The sequence below is a fragment of the Dreissena polymorpha genome, chromosome 2 (assembly GCF_020536995.1).
Source record: "Dreissena polymorpha isolate Duluth1 chromosome 2, UMN_Dpol_1.0, whole genome shotgun sequence".
Classification (NCBI taxonomy): Eukaryota; Metazoa; Mollusca; class Bivalvia; order Myida; family Dreissenidae; genus Dreissena; species Dreissena polymorpha.
Window position 1 is genome coordinate 94,122,503 of NC_068356.1, and position 15,850 is coordinate 94,138,352.

At 34.0% G+C, this 15,850-nt stretch overlaps 1 protein-coding gene across 2 annotated transcripts in view; it reads left to right on the plus strand.

The window, feature by feature from the left end:
• LOC127868104 (cadherin-23-like) overlaps positions 1 to 15,850 on the plus strand; it is a 55,553-nt gene that overhangs the window by 11,995 nt on the left and 27,708 nt on the right. The window lies entirely within an intron of this gene.

The window sequence follows — 15,850 nt, forward strand, 5'->3', positions numbered from 1 at the left end:
AAACTTGTTGGCACTATTTTATGGTCTGAAAAAAAGATTGTAACTTTTTCTCTTATTCGACTCAATTCATTCAAGGACCCACCCAAATTGTGCACTTTCGACATATATATTCTAACCATTAAATGCTCTTGAAATTTGTAGGTTACTGTATTGGAGTCTATTAAAGCGACATCAAGTGCTACGGCAATCATCAAAGTGACCGTAAACGACATAAATGACATAAAAAGCGTGCCACAGTTCCTAAACGAACTTGTGTTCGACTTCACGAACGTAAATGTTTCTGAGAGTGCAGCGATTGGGTCTCATATTATCAATGTACACGCCGCTTCTTTGAGCGGTGGTGATGGTAATTTGACCTACCGTATATTGGGTGGCAATGAAGGTTCCAGATTTGCCATAGACATGCTTAAAGTAAGAATCATATCATATATTTCATTTGTATGGTGTAAGATTTTTAATATTTTTGTCATTTTTCTATTTGTTAAGTAATGACCTGACCATGCACAACTGACTTGTCCAGCTGCTTAACAATCGACTGCAAACTCATTCGTTATGAAAAATATGGTATCTTAAGGGATACATACAGTTTAAAAGTACTTACTTATGGCACCGCAAATAAACAAAATAAATGCATATGTATCGCATCATGAGAAAAACTCGCTTTATTGAAAATAAATATTTACATTTGTAACTAACCAAGTGGAAAGCTTTTTTACTTTATGCTTGTAATTAATAAGTGTAAAATTATTACCTGATATGTTTTATTGAAGTATAATTACAGTATGTTGAAATACACATTCTAATTCGCATACCGTTTTATTAGTTTCCGTAAAAATCTCAACCAAAGCATGTAGACGATAGCAACGACTATGTGATTCAAAACGCTAATTTTTGAAACAGTATGATAAAACTTTTATATCAATATGAAGACACTGAACATTTTGTCAATTGTTCCTGCCACTAGCTTTAATTTACTATATAAGTGTGTAATATAAATAAGTCATGTTTTTGCCACGACATATGAGTATATACGATGTTAAGTCATAACAAAAGTAAGGAAAACATATTTTATTTATTTTATTCAACATTGTTTTATTTAGATATAGCAACAATTTTTGTTCAAGGGTGAGGTCACAATTTTGGCCCCATTAGATCGGGAGATAGTTTCGTCCTACAAACTTATAATTGAAGCATCAAATTACCATGGATCTTCAAGTCAAGTGAAATTAAATATAAATGTGCTAGACGCAAACGATAATGCACCGGTATTCTCACAAAAGGATTATGGAGAGCATCGAGTACTTGAAACCGATGTGATAGGAACCAGGATTCTTAATGTAGCCGCATTTGATGTCGATGAAGGAACAAACAAAGACATAACGTACACTCTCGAAGGGTCTTCTAACTTGTTTGGCATTTCCAGAAACGGATCAATTATAGTGGCTGGTGACCTAAGAGATAGAGTAGGACTTTACAATGTAACTGCAAAGGCTATAGACCACGGCGTACCATCGCTAACGGGTACAGTGATGGTTCGCATCATAGTGGAAGATGTCAACCTCAACAATCCAGTCATGGGGAATCTTCCAGATGGTTTAAAAATCCAAGTGTTTGATGTATGCTTGTGTTTTATATTTGGGTTGAAAACAAAACTGATTTATTTCTAAATAGAATGAAAATCTAAATACCCGTGTATTACTGTATTGAAGATTAATATAGTTTATTCCATGTAATTATTAGTTTATTGACCTTAATTATTACTCGAAACAAAGTTTTATGCGTCTATCTTGGTATTACCTATGCTGAAGTACTACCCATTTAATGGAATTGTAAAACGTTCCTTTTATTATCTATAAAAGTATTGCAAGCTCTTTAAATGATTGTATTCAGTGTGAAGCTGTTGATTCGATCATCTGGGTGTTCAACTATACCGATAATGACCAAGGCATAAACGCTCAAGCTACATTTACGACTGTGGAGTTTCCAGAACCGTTAACCGCCAATAACCAAACCTTTAAAATAACAACGGATGGCAAACTGGTGTTGACAAAGCCGTTAAATCCGAAAATTCAACGAGTGTACAAGGCAATTATACAGCTTTTCTATTCAACGTGTTACAGCTTGATAACATATGTCAATGTTGCATCTGAATATCATCCTTCATTGTCCATGTAACAAAACGTAATAGCAATCATATTTACAAAACTTTTATTTGTAGTTTATCGTTCTCGTAACCGACCACGGTTTGCCTGTTCCGTTATCGGGGGACGCACCTTTAACAATTTATGTCGTTGATGCCCACAACCGTTTGCCGTCATTTGCATCATCAAGGATAACAATGAGTTTACGAGAAAATGCAGTTTTTGAAACAGTCGGTTATGTGAATGCTACAGTTTTAGATTTTGATTCTAGCCCATGCTATTCATTAAATGGTAATAAAGCGTGTTTTTCACAAGCATTTATCTATTTGTGGTCATGCTTGAAATTTTGGTCAAAAGTGTATATATATAAGAACTATAAATCCTATAATAGCATCTTAAGTAGTTACTATTTATTTTCGTAATTAAACACTGTTCCTCCAAACGTGTGGATACTAGTACGGTTAAAATAACTCACATTTAAATAAAATATACAATCTTCATATTTAGAATTAACAAGATATAATTGGACAAGGTATTTCAACTTGAATAAACACACCGGCGAACTAACTAACATAATGCCGCTGGATTACGAAAAGGTCAAGGAGATCGCATTATCTGTACACGTTGAGGACTGTTCGATGCACGCAAATGCTTCGTGTACCAACAATAGGAGTCAAGGTCACAATGCACCGACCTCTGATACACATGTGAGGATAACAATAGAGGATGCTAACGATAATCCACCAGTGTTTCTTAATCACAGTTTATCTGTAGAAATTATAAACGGAATACGACCTGGAACTGTGCTAGATCTTCAGCTAAAGGTAACTTTGAATAAATTCAGCTTATTTGTGCAACAACCCCTTTCATTCACGTTCAATGCAAACACAATTGTGTAATAAAATAATAATATATAATAATAAGTATACAATCTTACATTAATCTGTTTTGAAATTAGAATGTGACATACGTGCTTGACCAAGACTCGCCAATTAACGGAATAGATGCCTGGACATTCGAAAATGATGGATACGTTGTTGCCAGGACTTTGTCCAAGGATAACATTCTACAAGATTCCGGAGTAGAGTTATGCGAGGATAATTTTACGGTACACATTTTACTTAACTTCTTAAGTGTTTTGGTAACAAATGTACAAATGACAACAGTCAATGACTTTCAAATACATATCGTAGAGTTTATCAAAACATGTATTCACCCTTTTATACTTAACAAAGCTACATACAAATAACTGGTTCAGATGTTTTTTCTTGCATAATTGTTTTAGCACCCTTTCTGTGTGACAAGTAATGGCAGTATAATCGCAAATATAGCCATTGATCAGTCAATGTCTGGTTTTGTCTACTTGCCAATCAAAGTAAAGGACGCTGCCGGTGAGGACAAGACTAACGTTACGGTAAACATGAATACAATATAACAACATATTTTGTGCAGCTTTAGACAATTTATTAAATAAGTCGTGTTCTAACAAAACTGGGCATAATACATGTGCGTTAAGTGTCGTCCCAGATTAGCATGTGCGGACTGCACAGGTTTATCAGGGACGACACTTTCCGCCTAGATTGGATTTTTGCTAAGAAGAGACTTCATTTGAACGAAAAATGTCATAAAAGCGGAAAGTGTCGACCCTGATTAGCCTGTGCGGACTGCACAGGCTAATCTGGGACGACACTTTACGCACATGCATTATGCCCAGTTTTCTCAGAACACGACTCATATTGTGTTTACTTTGCATACTTTTACTGTCAAAGAACGTAAAGCGATCAACATCTTCAATTCGAAACAAAAATTAAATTACATAACCTAAAACATGTCATTTTGGGTTAAATGCATGTTCACTCGTGGCATGGAAACACTATAATACCTGTGTATTTTTGTTATTTCATTGTTTCAGATATTTTTTATTGGCAACTCTCATTTAGCATCAATGATCGTGCGCCAAACTTTGGCAAGTGCTTTCGTGATAAAGGATGACCTTATCCGGTAATTGTTTTATGTTACATTATATTAAAAGGTGAAATATCTCCTCCCGGATGTGTTGTGCAACCGTTTCTGTAAATGATATATATATATGTTTTGTAATTTCATCTGAACATTAATATTATAACAAATGTGTTTTGTACTACTGTATTTTTTGTTGTAGGTTATACAGCAATCTAACAGGATACCAGTTTATATTTGACAAGCTGTCAAACCACGTTAAATCAAATGGAGACATTGTTACGTCTAGGTATATATTCTCAGACACGCATATCTTTCAATTATGATCACAATGTATTCATAATTAATAAAAATGTCTATCTCTTTGCATCGTTCTGTTTATCTGTTTGCATTGGTTTTAGATCGGATTTGCAGTATCATGTCCTGCATCCACTCGACGGTCGAATACTTTCTCACGAAGAAATCAAAATGTAAGATGTGTTGTTTATAATGTATTTTATGTACTGTTTTGTTTTATATCACTTAATAACATCGTTTTGTGAAACGAAATAATTTATATATATGCATCACTTAACAATGAAATCAATGTATACCTCAGGTTGCTTGAGAGCATAATGGATGAGCCAAGATTCATCAACATGTTAAACTTGTACAACATCGAGACGTCAATTCAAGTGAGTTCAATGTATGTGGAGCTTAATAGTTGCTAATTGTCTTTGTAAAAACTGGTCCTATATATGCCAAGAATTTCATTAAGTAAATTTTGCTTAAATTGTTTACAAATATGCGTGTCCTGAACTAAAATTCATCAATCTATTCCAAACAACGTGATACGTTTTTTTTATATGCGGTGCAACTCGCATTTGGACTAAAACAATTCATCTATTTTTGTTTAAAATTTCTTAATTCTTATGCAAGCAACATTTACTATTTATTCTTCTATACAATTTAAATAAATCGCTATTCTCAGAAAAATGTTCAGTAACATAATACTATTACGTAATTACAAAATGTAATGATGAACGAGTCACAATGATAGACGTTTTAGTTAGTGAGACCTATATTGTCAATAATACATTACGTCAGTTTTTAATTAATGAAAAATGTTGCATTTTGTGGAATACCGTAAGCTGTATTGCAATAAAAGAAACAAAAACATGTCATGGTATAGACAATAATAAATATTGTTCATCATCTCAACTATTCTCTAAATATTGTAATCATTTAATGTTATTATATTTTTTCTTAAATAACATAATTTCTTAAACACTAATCTCGCTGCTTCATTGTTTTTTTTTAACCATCTAACAATACTTGAAAAAATATTATTATTGATATTGTTATATTCCAAAATGAATCTGCATAATGATGAATGATTTGCAATGTTCTCCAGTTGTTTTACTGATTGTATTTTACTTTACCTATTATAGTAAATAACTCCACCAAGAGTAGTGAGAAGGACGTTTCAAACCAAGACACAAAACAGTGAACCACCACATTTGAAATATGTTTTCCCTTCCCGTTGTTGTTTGCTTTTTTGGCAATAGTGAAAATAAAAAATAAGTATAATGATATTAAATAAAATGTGTAAACTTTATGCGCAAATGTGTGTTCCCGATTAGATCTATATATTCAATGCTGGCATAGTTCAATTATATGATGATGTAGCGTTAATCTGATATGGGATCGAATTATGTCATAAAAACTTATCCTATATATATTATTTTTTCTGTGAATGACAGTCTAGATACATAGCATAAAATTGCTGCAGAAAGCATTAAACGGTTCTATTTCTAAATAGTAGCTTTAACGCCTAACCCGAAAAGCAAATTACCAATTTAACCGACATACAAAACCAAAGAGGACTAACCAGTACATGTATAACTATTTACAATCACGTAACGTGTTTGGCAAAGTTTTTATCTTATCTCTATACAGGTAAATGTTTCTTTTCAATATTGTTTGAGATTTGTATTGAACTGCTGCACTTAAGAATAGAAATCATACATATTTGTACAACCTAGGTTACCCATTTAAAATATATTTATAACCAAACCACAGGTTAATTCTCTTTAAGGGTCAATAAGGACGCATGTTTGACTATTAATTTATTTTGGGTATAGGTAATGCTTGCCTTTTAACAGTAACGGTTAGAATTTTACCGTTCTAAGGCGATGACCTCGGCTTTTTTACGTCAGTGTGTTGTGTTGTGTTTTTGTATGATACCCGTATCGTCTAATACTAAATGCTAGTAATACATGTTTATCGTTTAAGGGCAGTGAGTCAATAAGGGACATAACCGTTAGCGTCTTATTCATTCCTGTATTTTATTACTCCTTCGCTTATGCAACATTATTAGTGAAGTTGACTGAAATCATCATTGACTACCCATGAAGACTGAATGCTGACCTGGAATTTTGCGCTGGAGTGCTGTATCCAATCAGAACTGCATCGAAACAGCAAATAGCAGCATTCTTTATTTCTTTATGAAAGTTTATGTTGACAACGCTCAATACGCCAGCACAACAAATCAGCTCAGCAATTAAATGGTATACTAGAATAGTTAATGCTGACCATACTCAGTACTCGAGTGATATATTGCTGATCAGCAATCTTATTGGTCAAATAAAGCGAATACTGATCTAGATATTTTTCTCCAGCAAAATGTATGCCCCGCATTCAATCTATGTAAGTAAAATCAATGCCCATCTGGCTCAAAATACCAGCGCAACATCTTAGCCAATTATTTTGATATCTCTTAATTAAAACAAGCGCTGATCTAGATCACGATCCCAGCGCTACAGGACAGGTCAGCTTTCGATTTTTCAGTCAAACTATATGCTGATCAGCTTCAACACAACAGCACGATATATCAGCTAGGAATGAGTTCTTTATAAATAACGTTATTGATAATCTTGCTCAGAATGCCAAGATGGCAGGCCTAATGAGCATTTGTTCTATGTGGAAAATGCATCGCTTTTCTAGTTTAACACCAAAGCGATACACGCCAGCTCAGCATGCGTTATATTTAGAGACAGCAATACTAAAGCACCTCATCCCAGTCCATATTTCGTTCTTTATACAACGATTGTTGATCAACTAAGTATACCAGCTTAACATTAAATACCAGCATTCTTTATGTATAGTGAACATGAGTTTTGATCTTGCAAATAATTCCTTTTATATATGCAGAAGTAAATTAAAGTTTATTTCGAGTATATTTAAAGCAATATGAAGCGCGAACATAACCCTGACAAATGTTTAGTTTGAAAATAAAAATAGTTTTTAAATAAAAGAAAAAAATGAAAATTACATATAGTTTCTGAACTTGCATGAAATACTCTTTTATTTCTTGTATAAAATGCAGAAAGTAAAAACATTAATAACCGGTTTAATCTCAAATAATCGCTGATGTGTTTAATTAGATTTTTCATATGGCCATGAGCAGTTCATATTAACATAAACGGGCGAAAACAGTCGTTAATTTCCGACTTGTGTCCATATGTTTAACTTGTTTTAAATATTAAATTTCACTTAAAACTTTTTCAAGTTTTGGAAAAGTGACAACATTTTAAAAAATGTTTCAGACTTGAAAGCTTTTGTTATAGTTAAAGGGTCCTTTTCACAGATTTTGGCTTGTATTGACGTTTGTCATTCAAAGCTTTATATTGATAAATGTAAACATTGGATCTAAAAAGCTCCAGTAAAACATCAAGAATAAAATTTAAAAAAAACTGAAAAATAGTAAACCTCAACAGGGCTCGAGCCACTGACCCCTGGAGTCCTGGAGTAAAAGTCTACCACTTAGAAACTCGGCCATCCGTGCTCACACAATAAAGGATGTATTGTATACTTTATATAAGCAATCGTCGTAGTTTCACAAAATATAACGAAAACAACAGAACTCTCAAAATTATTCAATCGTTTCGCGTTGCAACGCTTTATAATTTTCAGGTTTATTTTCAATCGTCAAAAGATGCATATAATGGCTATTTTAGAGCATGGTAAATGTTCAGTATTACTGTTTTCTCACAAATATCATAACTAACACGAAAATGTGCGAATCTGAAACAACTTTTTTTTTAATTTTGTCAATTTACCAACACGTGAAAAGGCCCCCTTAAGATATTTGTGAGCTTACAGCAATACTGAACATTTAACGTGCTCTAAAATATAAATTATATGCATCGTTTGACAATTTAAAAACCTGAAAATGATAAAACGTTACAAACGCGAAACGATGGAATAATTTTGAGATTTGGTTTGTTATCGTTATATATTTATGACATAACGAGAATTGCTTATATTTTGTGTAAAAATTCAACAATCAATGTATGAGCACGGATGGCAGAGTGGTTTAAGTGTTAGAGTGTTCCAAGGATCAGTGGCTCGAGCTCAGTTGCAGATTACTTTTATTCTTTTTTTCTTGTTTTTCACCTGAGCTATTTAGTGCCAATGTTTACATTTATCAAAATTAAAGCTATAAACTTTAAACTTTAATACATGCCAACATCTGTGAAAAAGTCCCTTTAATAAATAAATTATACTACGCCATGTCAGTTTATGCTGTTGCACCTGCATCTGCATCTGCTGCTGTTGCTGCTGATGATGATGGTGATGGTGATGATGATGATGATGATGATGATGATGATGATAATGATGATGATGATGATGATGATGATGATGATGATTATGATGATGATGATGATGATCGATGATGATCGATGATGATAATGATGATGATGCGAAAGCATGATTAGACACATGTTCATTTTATTTAGGAATAAAGATCAGCATTGACTTTCATTTATTAAAAATGGATGCTGAACTGACACATAATTTGGTCTTAAGGGGTGCTGCACTAGATGGATATTTGGTGTCGTAAAGAACACTAGCATTGATCTAAAGAAATGCTAATTTGATAGACATGTTCCCAAATGCGTTACTATTATGAAACTGAAACATTTAAAGTGTGAGCCTGATGATATGGATACAAGTTAAATATAACTTATGAAATTCGTTTACAACATCAACTGAGGCACGCCTACTTCAATGTAAACAGACACACACACACGCACGCACGCACGCACGCACGCACGCACGCACGCACGCACGCACGCACGCACGCACGCACGCACGCACGCACGCACGCACGCACGCACGCACGCACACACACACACACACACACACACACACACACACACACACACACACACACACGTATATATACTTATAAATATATATATATAACTGTGTGCGTTGCTTTGTTTGATATGTACATACACGTAATACAACCAAACAACACATACAATAATATTAAGAGAATAGTAAGTCGCGAATATATTGTTTTGTCAATATACAGGTGAAGGATGACCTTTTTATATTTAGTATGCAGAGATATATAGGATCTGGCACGAGTTGTCATATCATACCATATTGCACTAAACGAGTTCAGGAATTGTGTTATTAAGCAAGCCTTTGGCGAGCTTACTAACGAATTTCCTGGACGAGTTTAATAAAATATGGTATAATATAAGAACGAGTGTCAAATCTTTTTTATCACATGCTTTTAAATGAGCAAATTAAATAAATATTTACGCAAACATAATGATAAATCCCGAATGTTATTTTCATCTCGTGACGTCATTTGACGTTGCAACGTCATTGCAGCAAAATAACAAAATGCGATTGGTCAATAAACGCAAACTAAGCCAATGAAAACGCCTAAAAATGTTGTATTACACGTGTGTAATATAAGAAAATATGTAATGGTTGTATTACATGGGAAACAGGGTATAGCATGAGATAAAAACAAGATACGTGTCCATAGGGCACACACGCCCGCTCATTCCACTTTTTTTCTCAAAACTCCACACATGTAAACAAAACACTCTGCCTTGAACCGAACATCAAACACCAAAGATCAGCTAAATGTATGAAAGCGTTTCGCACAAAATTGGACAAAATAAGAGAAAATTGTTAAGTTCAAGGCCCGTTACTTCGTCAAATATCTATGGACCGGAACAACTCTTACTTGATCTGTAGGTCATAAAGGTAGACTCACATTATCAAAAACAAGGTTAGTATCTCAAAGAGTTTGGGGAAAAATCCGGAAAAATATTATTTTACAGACAAATCTAAAGTCCAAAACCCGTAAGTTTGAAAACAAAATCACTGGAGCGAAACTCAATCTTGATCTGTAGGTCATGTAGATGGACTCACACACCAAATATCAGGTAAATATCTGCAAGGGTTTATCGATTAAGTTCGGTAAACTGTTATTGTAGGGAAAATAATTCAGGCAAAATTCCATAACTTCGCCAAATATAAACGGACCGGAACGGAAACAAAACTTGATCTGTAACTCATAGTTTAAACAAATTTTATTTCCAAATTGACATATACAAATGAATTACAATTCTCAAAGTATTATGTGGTTAAAGGGTTGGACCTTAAGTTCTACAACATTATCGGGGGTCTTTCCCTAGAATATTAAGTTACATCGATAAAGGTGACTGTTTAAGATGTAAATATTAGTCGTCGTTTTGGAAATTTTACGAAAACTACTTAAAAAGATAGATGCAACTACTACCTTGACTATAATGATAGTAATAATAATAATCATAACAGTATTAATAATGGTAATAATAATTATAATAGTAATACAAAAAATAATAATGATAATAATGGTTATAATAATAATAATAATAATAATAATATAAGTATAATGATTCAAGGTAATACACAATAATGCACAATAATGAGTCCTGTCCTGGTGCGTCTATGCAAAACTCTTCGTCTCTGATATAAATCTTTGCACTTCAGTAAAAATAATGACATTTTCTTTGTCGTTCAATGATTGTTTTCCATGGAGAAGAATAACATAATTTAAAGGGTGAAACGGCCGCAATGCATTAAATAGAAACAATCGCTGTCTGTGGTACTTAGTGCATTCAAAGAAATAATGTGAGGCATTTTCTATCTCGTTGTCACAGGAGCAAACAGGCGAAGCAGTCAAATGGTTTTGGAACAAGTCGTAGTTAAGGTCACTGCAATTATTTCTTAATCTTGCATGTAATATAGAGGATTTCCTATTTCCAGTAAAAAAATATTGGGGAATCTTTTCGCTAGCGTAAAATACGCGTTTCAAGTTTGATTTAAAATGTTAAATAGTATTGCTGTTACGAATATTTATGTCTAAGGAATTCCATAGATCTATGGCAGAGGGTAAAAAGGAACGGGAATATAATTGTGTCCGCCGTGATACAATGACGTAGTCGTCTCCGTTCCGAAGAGAGCGTGATGATTGTTGATTAACTGTGGGTGGGAGAAGATTTGCCAAATAAGTGGGACTATGACCATTATCTATTTTGTACATATTAATTAGTTTCATATACTGTCGTCTTTTATCAAGAGACGGCCATTTTACTTCGTTGTACAAATTAATGAGCGAAACAGATCTGGTTAGACCGGAGACAATTCGCGCAGCTTCGTGTTGAATTTTATCTTATAATTCCTTTTCGTATAAAGAGCATAAGTCCCAGACGACACATGCGTATTCAAGTATTGGGCGCAAATGAGTGACATATATAGTGTTTAAGCTTTTTCTGAAAACTTTAAATTTAAGAGACCTCATTCCCAGTACTTTCGATGCCGATGTCAGAATGTTATTAATATGATCATGCCATTTGCCGTCATGTCCTAAAGTTAGACCAATATGTTTATGACTTTCAACAAAATTAACCGGAATGTTATCAAAGGAAAGTTGAGGTAATCGAACATTTTATTGGGTTGTAAATAAAATTGCTTCCGTTTTCTGTGTATTGAAGTCAACCAGCTATCTTTTGGCCCACAAGTTTATCTGATGTAAATCATGATTCACTATACCCTCAAGATCACTTAAATTGGATGACGTACAAGATAAAGACGTATCATCTGCGAACAAACGGGTGATGCTAAGAAGATTATTGACAATGTCATTAACGTAAATTAGAAAAAATAACGGACCAAGGACTGAGCCTTGAGGAACGCCAGCTTTTACTTGCAACACAATGGACATAGAGGATCTGACAAATACTTTTTGAGTTCGGTTAGATAAATAACTCTCTATCCATTTTAACAAACTACCACTGATCCCATTTTCTTTAAGTTTGATGCCATACGCGGTCAAATGCCTTGGAAATATCACAAAAAACATACAAGTAACTGTTTCATCGTCAAGAGAACGAGCTATTTGATCGAAAATATCAATAAACTGGAAGACTGTAGAGTGACCTCTAAGAAATCCCGACTGCTTACAATATATAAGGTTATGCGAAACAAAGTGGTTATACAGATGCTTATTAACAACTATTTCCATTAATTTACCAAGGCAGCTTAAAAGTGAGATGGGACGATAATTCGAGGGTGTATTTGCATCTCCTTTCTTAAATAAGGGCATGACCATTGCTTTCTTCCACAGTGCAGGAAATGTGCATTCTTGTAATGATTTGTTAAAGAGCAAGCAAAGTGGTTTTGCTATTGAGGAACACGTACGCTTAAGAACTAAATGGCTGATTAAATCTTCACCAACCGCTTTATTAGTAAATAAAATCTTAATTATATCTTTTATTTCAGATTCATTAATTGAAACTTTTTCTAAGCAATTAAACGCAAAAAAACACTAGTTAGATAGAACTCCGGAAGACGTGTATAGCGTGGATATTGAAACGAAATAATTATTTAGACAATTTGCCTTTTCTTCGTCAGACATATAAATATTTACATTTCCATCAGGATCAATGGTTTGTAAGGGCGGTATCATATCAGAAGAAGAATGTGAGCGAATGAGTTGTTTTAAGAACTTCCAATTTTGCTTAAAGTTAGACGACTGTTAGTCGTTTAAAGTAGTTTCAATATTTGAGAAAAATTTTCTTAAGCATGTTTAATCATATTGTTGACTCTATTGCGAACATGCTTGAATTTAGCCCAATTGTTTGCAGACGGGTGTTTTATCGCTTGGGATTTGAGGCGATCGCGTTTCCGCGTAAAAGAACGTATCATGGAATCATACCAAGGTTTATCGTTAGGACGCACTGTGACAAGTTTAAATAGGATACTCAATTTCATTAATTCAAGCAATTTGTTTGTAAACAATAAAGTTGCTTCGTCTATGTTCGTTTGGTTAATAAAGTTCCAGTTTTCGCTATCAATTAAAGCATTTAAACGATTGAAGTCTGCACGTTTATATAGCCAAACATGTCTCATGGTCGGTTTGCTGATAACTGATTAAACTTTAATATGTACGGCCGTTGCATGGTGATCACTGATGGAAGAACGGACGGGAATAATCTCGCTTTCGAGCACATTAGAGTATTGGATACAACTATAGGATCAAGTAAGGGAGAAGTGTAAGCCGTGACTCTGGTTGCATTTGTAATCGTATTACGTAAATTAAATAGTGCCAGTGTTTGTTTTAAGCGCGTGAAGTTTTTAAGTTGGTCCTCATTAATGTCTCCGACCATAATTAATTTTGAATTCACGTCTAGAGCTTTATCGATACTTACTTCAAAATCATCCCAAAACGATACATTAGTGCTTGGGGGACGATAGAAACAGCACAACAGTGCAGTGACATTGACGGCTTGAATTTCTATCCAGATCGAGTGCAAGGCGTGGCATTCTAACTCAACCATGCGGCGCGATAATAGAGACTGATTCACGTATGCAAGTAAACCGCTTGAATGCGCTGTATAGTCCTTCCGGTGGAACGCTATATTAAAGCCTTTAATTGTTAAGTCATTATCAGATACGACATCGGTAAGATGAGTTTCAGTAAAACATAGAATGTCGAAATCACACAAGTTTTTAATATAGTCAAGTTTGTTTCTAATTGAACGCACATTAAGATGCAGAAAGCTGAGAGAGCAGCTGCTATCTGGCCCCGGATTAAGCTCAATATCGCCCGACAAAAGGAGCAGTATCTGTATTATGTCAGAAAAAAACATGTTTAAGGCGTATATATTCGCTCGGAGCATATATCTAAGAAAAAAAGCATGCGAATATTGAAAGAGGAAAGAAATAAACAGCAGAAAATCTGATTTTGCATTCCACGTGAAACAAAACCTTGAACGACAAAGGTATTTAGATGAATTGCATAATCCCACGGTCATTCTGTAACCGGTAATATCGTTACCTATTTGGTAGGAGGACAACGCACAGACATAAGAAAACGAATGACCGTGTGATAAGAAAATATAAAGTGCATTTTGAGACAGCTGCTTGCTGCACACTGGACAGGACTATTATTTGACATAAGATAATAATAATAATATAAAGAATAAAATTGTACATTCATAAAGTATGAATAAGTTGATAGTAAATGGATAGTATAGGTTCAGCAATCTAAAAGGATGATATACAATGAGCTACTGAGTGTAAAGAAAAGATATTTAAAAAAAACACGTCTTAAAAGAATTTTCAAACCTGACCTTTTCGAATATTGGAGAGAAATTAGTAAAGAAATATAAGGCAAGTACCTAGCATCAGTAATGCACCATTTGCAACAACAAAGATCAAAGCAACACACGCATACATACACAAATACATACGTCCATCAAAAAATAATTTAAAAAAAACTACACAAAAAAAACCCACAAAAACATACATACAAACATAAAACAATCAGGCACATGCAAACATACATATAAGCACATATACAACTACGAATACATACGCTTATGGAAAAAATAAAATAAAATCAACGATGTGAACAGATGAATGCGTGTATAGCGCGGACATAATCCTTGGAAAAAAACACAGACAAAAGAAAAATAAACTCTGTATGGCTTTAAGTATTCAAATATTAGAATGTATGCTGGCAAAGAATAGCGCAAAACAGTAGCATAAGGATAGTGTAGTGAATATATGACTGTACACATGTACATTGTATAAAAATAATTTAGTCAATATATGACTGTTAACTTGTACAATGTATAATTATTGAAGCTTTCGCTTCTAGAAACAGCAGCTCGTATGCTTAAATATAAGATAGAGCCTCAAATGCGTCAATATATAATAACGAAGAAATGGAATGTCAAGGTAAACTATCTTTTGGGAGTAAATTTTGCGAGCCCGTACATGCATGCAAGTTTACTCATCTGTAACTCATGCAGGCAGACTCTCATGAAAAACAATAATTAAAAGTAAATATCTCAAAGCGTTACAGACAAATAATCCGAAAAAGAAAAATGTTACTTTAAATAAGTTTCCACCGGAACGAAACTCGATCTTAATCTGTTGAATAGAGGTAACCTCACATATCAAAACTCAGGTTTACAACTCCAAGCGTTGAGGAAAATTACTTCGGTTATGAAATGCCGGACGGACGGACGAACGGAGAGACTACTATATACCACCTTCCGGGAGCATACAAATATTAATATCTGGCACTTCGACAATGAAAACAATATGTATTCGATTAAGCATTTGAAGACATCATCCAATATTACAAACACAGTCTCAATAACACACGTTGTAAAGAGGATCAGGAAGATTTGAAGCGGTTTAATTTAAAAAGACACCACGGCTATCGCGATGGTATTTTGTTATCGACATATTATCAACCATCATAGTGATAAAGCCACTGTTTCGCTTTGATTGCAATATTTAGCAAACAAACGATAACACAAAAAATGTGACTATTAAACGTTCACATGTGCATTTTCCCGGACACAATCGAAATATTAGAAGCGTTCAGCTTGCATTATTCC